Genomic DNA, 7,406 nt, shown 5'->3' with positions numbered 1-7,406 from the left:
GATGGACGGATGGACGGATGGACGGATGGAAGGATGGACGGATAGATAGATTGACACGACAAAATCATTGAGCACTTTTGGAGCCTGAATGCCAATAAATTAGAACGTACCAGGCAACACTTCAACCCTGTGTTTAAAACTGGTCCGAGAGGAAGGGATTCCGTACATTGAGTGGTGGAAGTATCCCCAGCAGTGAGATATGAGATATTAGCAGAGGGAAGATTATTCCTTGAATGAGCATCCTGTAATGTTCGGGACTGGGTTGCAGTGTCCCGTTGCAACAAGTGCCAAGGCTTCTCGCACACTGAAAAATTTTGCACTGCAGCAGTCCTAAACTGTAGGTATTGTGGTGAGAGAGGACATAGCTGTGAGAGCTGCCCAAAACAGAAATCTGGTGGGCCACCAAAATGCATAAACTGCTCTAGGACTAACACAGTTTCAGACCATTCTTCTGATTACAAGGAGAGTCCATCTTATAAAAGAGCTCTTGAAAGGACAATTATGAGAACCCAATACGAAGACAATGAGTGATATTATTACGATAAGAATAGCACAACACAATCTGAATAGGAGACCGTTAGCAATGGACGAATTTAGACACATGACTATAGTGAACAGGATAGACATTGCTGCCCTTCAGGAACCTCCTACAAGAAGAGGCAAAGTTGTTGGTATTGCACCACGAGACCGAATTATTTCCACTTCTGGAAGTGGCCTGTGTGATGCGCCACGGAGTGCTCTTCTTGTAATCAATAACTCATATACCATTACCGCACAACCTGACCTAACTAACAAGTTAATTTCAGTCGCAAACATTGAGGCTCCAGGAATTTATTTTAACCTGATTAACGTCCATCCCAAATTTTCTACTGGACTGGAAGAAATACTGACTCAACTCCAGGACATCATGAGCAAACTACGAAAAAATATGATTATACTAGGCGATTTTAATGCCCAATCCATATTATTGGGAAGCCGGAAGACTGACAGAAAGGGCATGTTACTAGAAGACTTTGCTGCATGCAACCAGCTGGTTATTCTTAACGAAGCGGCATCTTTGCCTACTTTTTCGGGTCCCAGTGGAGAATCATTCATAGACGTTACCATGGCAACACCAGACATTACACAACTCATTAGCTAATGGAAGGTGGCTGATTGGACCTGCAGCGACCATCGCGTGGTGACCTTCGTAATTAAAAAGGATGATACGGGCAGGCACTACGGAAGACAACGCTTGCAACAGAGGGAGTTGAGTGGGAGTGCGTAACGGATAATATTCAATGGCATCTATCGGAGGTGGAGCCGGTTCATGATATTGAATTGGAAGAAGAGGCTTCTCGACTTTCGTCAAAAATCTATACAGCGGTCCAGGAAGTATTGCCCACCGAAAAGGAGTCAGTAAGGAAAGGACAACAGTGGTGGAATCATCAACTAACGAAGCTAAAACGTGAAACATATCGAGCAAGGAGGCGATTCCAGAGAGAAAAGAATGCTGATGCTAAAGAAGGCTTAAAAACTGCGTATTTTGCCCTAAATAAGTGTTTTAAAGATGAAATTGCGAAAGCAAAGATGGATACATGGCATAAATACTTAGAGGAATGCACCAGCCCTTGGGGACTTGCATACCGAAAAGTCCTTGGTACGAGTTGGAATAGGAATACCTTCACCTCCTTTATGCATAATGGCGACACTACCCGGACGGCAGAAGAGGCCATAATAATGAAATCTTTCCCAGAGGATGACCCAATACTGCAGACCACACGCAATGAAGAATTGAAATGGATGTACCTCCTCCTACTGAAGACGCTTCCCCATTGGACGAACTTGATGTGGATATGGCCTTCGATAAACTTCGCCTAGGAAAAGCGCCGGGACCAGACATGGTAGGTGCTGAAATTTTGAAGAACGCTAGAAGGGCTCTAATCAGCCCTTTAACTACCTTCTACAACAAATGCTTAAAAGAAGGTGTCTTCCCTCGAATTTGAAAGGAGGCAGAAATGGTCGCGATTCTAAAGCCAGGGATAGCAGTTAATGCAAAATCGTATCATCCAATATGCCTGTTAAACGTCATGGGAAAAGTTCTGGAAAGCCTCATGCTACTGCACCCAAAGGAAGTGATAGACCAACTCTCTTTAGATCAGTTTGGGAGACGAAGGGGATTATCAACTACAGATGCTATCAATCAGCTCCTAACGGCGGCAAAACACTCCACTTCTAAATATTTTGTTGTCCTCTTTTATGATGTTGCTGGAGCCTTTGACAGTATGTGGTGGCCTGGAATAATGAGGGAACTTAAAAAGCTGCACTGTCCAAGAAATATATACAAGCTTATTAAATCCTTCTTGGAGAGCCGTTCAGTCTTCTACCAGTTACCAACAAGGAGAATCACGAGACTGATCCAACGGGGTTGCGCTCAAGGATCCGTTTTAGGTCTCCCATTATGGAATATCAATATGAATCCATTACTGGCGAATTTACGGGCAGCAGGATACACACCAGCTGCATATGTCGATGACTTTGGCGTGGGGATTGAGGCAAGGTCACGAGTTAATCTGGAAACGAAAGCAGCAGAGGTTACTCTTATTGTTGGACCCGTGTGGAGAAGCTAGTCTCCCATCGGGTGCCTCCCTAGGTGGCGGATAGGGGGATTCTCACCAGATATGGTGGGAACAGGGGAAATAAAATACCCGGGGTGGACCAAAACTAGAATCAAATCTAGACGCGACGGTTCCTAGATTAGGCGGCGTACTGGTTAGCGTTTATTCCTCAGGTTAGAGGAGGCTGTGTTTTACCTGGCAGTAAGTATAAAATGCTATTTTCCAAAATTCAATGGAGGGAAATATTAATAATCATACTACGGTGCAGGGGCACGGAACCCCAGTACCGGCGTCGATTGAGAACGAGAAAGCGGGTTCCCCAGCGTCGTCATCACACGTCCGCAGTGCTGCAATGGCGGGAGACTTGGCCATTGTAGCATCTAATGTTACAAGAACTACTTCGTTGTTTGATACAAACTAAAGAAAAATGGTGGCTGGAAAAGTCAGGCTGTTTTCAGGAAGTGGCAGTGAAGCCAACAAAGACCTGATAGTCGAGATGGAAAAATGAGCTCCAAAGGAAAAAAGAGGAAGAAGAGAGAGAGGGAGGAGGAGTCCCCTCTAAACCCCAACCCAGAAATTGAAAGACCCGTCCAGAGGGCAGAAGTAATTCAAGGACAGGTGAAAAGTTACTTGGAGAGAAAAAAAGGTATCACATGAGATCCAGAAATACCTAAATGGCCAGCTGAGAGAACTAGGCAATATAATAGTAGGACTGGAAGCCCAATGGGAAATTATCCCGGAAATAGTAACCGAAATGGTAAAAGAGGCGATGTATACCGATGATCTAAACAAGATCATTGGTAAAAAGGTCTCCCAGATTGTGGATGGTAGCCGAGGCTATAGGGGGCGCCATAGGAGCGGTCTATGATCAGAAGAAAAAAAAATGGGTTTCGCCGACACTGAAAAGGGTTTCTGGCATGATAAAAGACCTGGAAGGGAAATTCGACGAAGAAGCCCGCATCCTCTTAGAACGTACGGCTGAGCGTAAGGCTAAAGGAAGAGAAAAGGGGAATGAGGACCGAAGAGCAGTAGAGGAACTGAAGACGACAAAAGCTGGGCCTTCAGTGCTAATTCCGGCGAAAGAGAGGAGGAAATATGAGGGCGCGGAACCGGCCCAAATTCCCCAAAGATCCAGCCAGACACCGTTCTGTAGGGGAAGGAACCTTAAATCGGATACCTCCACAGTACTTTTGGAACTACGTCGAGGGTGGTCGGTCTTGGCAGTGGTGAGAGGAGGCCAAGAGCAGCGATTGTTGTCGTTAACCCTGCCCTCGACGTAATGGAACTGAAGCTACCACAGATGATCAAGCGGCATGTTTTGTCAGATGGGGCAGAGTTGCCTTCGCTCTGGTTTCAGCGTATATGCCGCCACGACAAGCGGATGTAAATATCAATGTAGAGGATAATATAGCTGCTGTGAAGGCTGTCGCGCTAAAGTATAAAAGCGTGATAGTCTGTTCCGACACCAATTCGTGGGGTCTGTTCGCACGGACGCTAGAGGGAGGTTGGTAGAAGAATGCGTGGCGAGGTGTCAGCTGGTTATCATGAATGAGCTTTCTGGTCCCACATTTGTTGGAGCGCGGGGTCAGAGTTGGATAGATGTGACACATGCCATGGCTCCCATAACAAAGCGTATTGTAGACTGGACCCTACGGTCAGACACGAGCTCCGACCACCGGGAGGAAGGCGGTGCCCCGGAAAAGGGCTTTGTGACTCGATCGGCGAACTGGAGAGCGTTTTCCTGTGAATTGGAGGGAATACTGGCTGACAGGAAATGGGAGGAGATGACCCCGATAGATGAGGAGCTATAAGGTATAACCACGTTATACCTACCAGGTACCGACCTATGCCCACCATGAGATATGTGGGACCTTCGTCTTGCCGTGGACAGACAAAGGATCGGGAGGGCTCCATGACTAGATAGCATAGATGCTGCAATCAAGAACAGTGCCCCTTATATTGAGGAAGAGTTGTGGGATATATTCTAAGAGTGTTTGGATAAGGGGTACTTTCCAAACAAGTGGAGCATTGCAGACTTGAGACTGCTCTACAAGGGAGGTGATAAGGATAAAGAAACGCCTAAATCCTATCGACCAATATGCCTCCTCCCAGTAGCTAGTAAGGTTCTGGAGCACATGATCGTCCACAGCCTTAGACCAGTCCTAAGTGCTGCAAGTCATCCACGGCAGTTTGGCAGGGGAACTACGGATGCGCTGCTGAGAGTGCTTAGGGGCGTGGAGGAGTGGGCGGAGAAATGTCTTATTGATGATGTTTGACATCTCTTCCGCCTTCGACAGCGTTTGGTGGCACCCTGTATTCCAGCGGTTGCAAGAGCTCGACACCCCCAGTAATCTATACTCCCTCGTAGGTAGTTACCTCAATAACCGGAGTGTCAGGATCAGGGGTAACTACTACGGAGGTCGAGAGAAAAATCGAAAGAGGATGTCCCCAAGGTTCGGTCCTAGGACCAGCTCTGTGGAAGCTGGTATTCGATGAGTTGCTGGGAGAACTAGAGGACAAGGGGTTCCTTGCCATGGCCTACGTCGACGACCTGGCAGTCATCGTGGCCAAGAACAACAGATCCAGACTAAAGACAGAAGCGGAGAGGTGTGTCAGTCTCGTAGGAGAGTGGTGCGTGAGGAGGAAGTTGAGTATGGCAGCAGCGAATACTTATGAGAGGCTCATCCTATCACCCTGGATATCCAAGGAGAGAGGATTAGACCAGGTGAGGAGGTGGCATAACTTGGTGTGAAGATAAGAAGAAAATTCGATGCCACTTCTCACCTAGTGTATCTAAAGGGCAGGGTGACACTGTCACTCAATGGATTAAGTAGGATAGGGGGTGCATTTTGGGGCCTCAGGTACCATAGCTGCGATTCAATGACATGAGCTGATGTTTTCAATTCTGGGAAAATTTCCAAGTTTTGAGTGTCAGGCTATATAAAGGTGTGATCTTGGGTATTCTGAGGTACGCATCCCCTGCCTGGAGACGAAACCTCACGCAGACACAGAGTAGAAGACTGACCACCATACAGAGATTGGCTCTGCTGAGGGTCACGAAGACATACAGACCGGTGTCACATGAGGCGGTGCAGGTGTTGGCCGCAGCGATGCCCTTGGACCTCATCCTCAGAGAGGATGTCCTTAAATATGAAGTAAAGAGGCAGGGACTAGAAGCGCTACCGGATGATCTCCGAGAAAGGATCGGCGAGACACCAAATTTTCTTGTGGAAGAAAATACTGCGAGAGGACTCAATAAAGTGTAATTAACGGTGGGTAGCAAGCCAGAAGGGCGCTACTTTGAGAAAATTCTTCCCTACCGTCCTTTCTAGACTGAAGGCTAAATGGGTCATCCCAGACTATTGGGTCTCACAGATCCTAACAGGACACGGGGGGTTTTGGGGAAAGCTGCAGAGCTTTGGAAAGAACATCGACCCCCGGTGCCCCACATGCGGAGCTCCGGAAACAGCAGAACACGTAATAGTGGATTGCTCCGCCATGGAAGGACACACAACAGGCTGTTGAGAAAGACCGGGATTATCGCCCTCGCCGGGTCGGACTTTCCCTGGTTGATGGAAGAAGAGAATTATCTCTTAATCAGGGAGTTCATTTGCGGATGGAAGGAGATGGTGGGCCCAACACATTTCACAATGCGCACTTGACCGCCCAACATCGGCGAGCCACCAGAAGAAGATGAAGCTGAACCAGACTGAGACCAGGAGGGCTGGACCAGCCTGATAACTGCAGGAGGCACCCAGACGGATGCGCACCAGAAGGGCCTACCCAACGGATTAAGATCTTTGGGAGCAGTGGCATGCGCAATCCCAGCGCGCACTACCCCACTGCTCCCGCACCCCGTATGCCGGAAATGGCAAGGGAGGGGGAACAAAAAAAAAAAAATCGCTTGTTTTTGAGCAATGGTGCAGTGAAAAGAAGCTCTCCCTAAACTACCAAAAGACTCGACTCTTGTTCTTGAAAAGGAAAATGAGAGACTTCCTTCCCAGGGTTGTATTGGGGAATAAAATGATAAAACCATCACCGGAAGTTAGGTTTCTAGAATGCCTAGAACGTTGTAACTTTACCAACCACTTAAAGGAAGTAAAAAGTTAAACTGTTTTTCGCTACAGCTGCCTCAATAATATAGGAGGAACGACCTGTGAAATATACCTCTACCTTAACGAAATATAGGTGGAGAGAAATATTATACAAAGCTTCCTTCTTGCCAATTTCCCTCTATGCTGTACCTGCCTGGGGACAAAATCTCACGTACTCACATCTTAAATTATTGGAACAGTCACGAAGGAAAGCTCTATTACTTGTGACTGGAGCTTATAGGACTGCACCAACTTCAGCCTTGCAAGTAATTACGGGTCAACTGCCAATAGACCTTCGAATCCAGATTACCATCGCCAAGTACAATATTAAGAAAGGCTTGCTGGCTCGTGTTGGGTCAAGTTGTTTTGTCAGCTCTAGCAGAAGATTCGAGGAAGTTTCTAGTAGAATCGACGACATTGTCTTATCCGAATGGCAGAGGAGGTGGGATAACTGTGCAACTGGAAGGCTGACTCACGAGTTCCTCCCAGATGTCAGAAAAAGGGTAAAAAATGAATGGGTTGAGACAGACCACTTGACGGTGCTTATTCAAAGTTTACACTTCTTCAAAAAAAGGAATGATCCTACCTGTAACTGCGGAGCAGTGGAAGACGTAAAACATATTATGTTTGACTGCCCTATGTACACTTGTGCCAGACTCGCTTTAGCAGGTGAGTTCTCCTTGCTTGATCGGCCGCCTAAGTCTCTTGAAGAACT

This window comes from Halyomorpha halys, unplaced genomic scaffold (assembly GCF_000696795.3).
Source record: "Halyomorpha halys isolate HHAL.00 unplaced genomic scaffold, Hhal_1.1 Scaffold1904.1, whole genome shotgun sequence".
NCBI classification, from domain to species: Eukaryota; Metazoa; Arthropoda; class Insecta; order Hemiptera; family Pentatomidae; genus Halyomorpha; species Halyomorpha halys.
The sequence above is the reverse complement of the archived record's forward strand: the minus strand, read 5'-3'. Positions refer to the sequence as shown.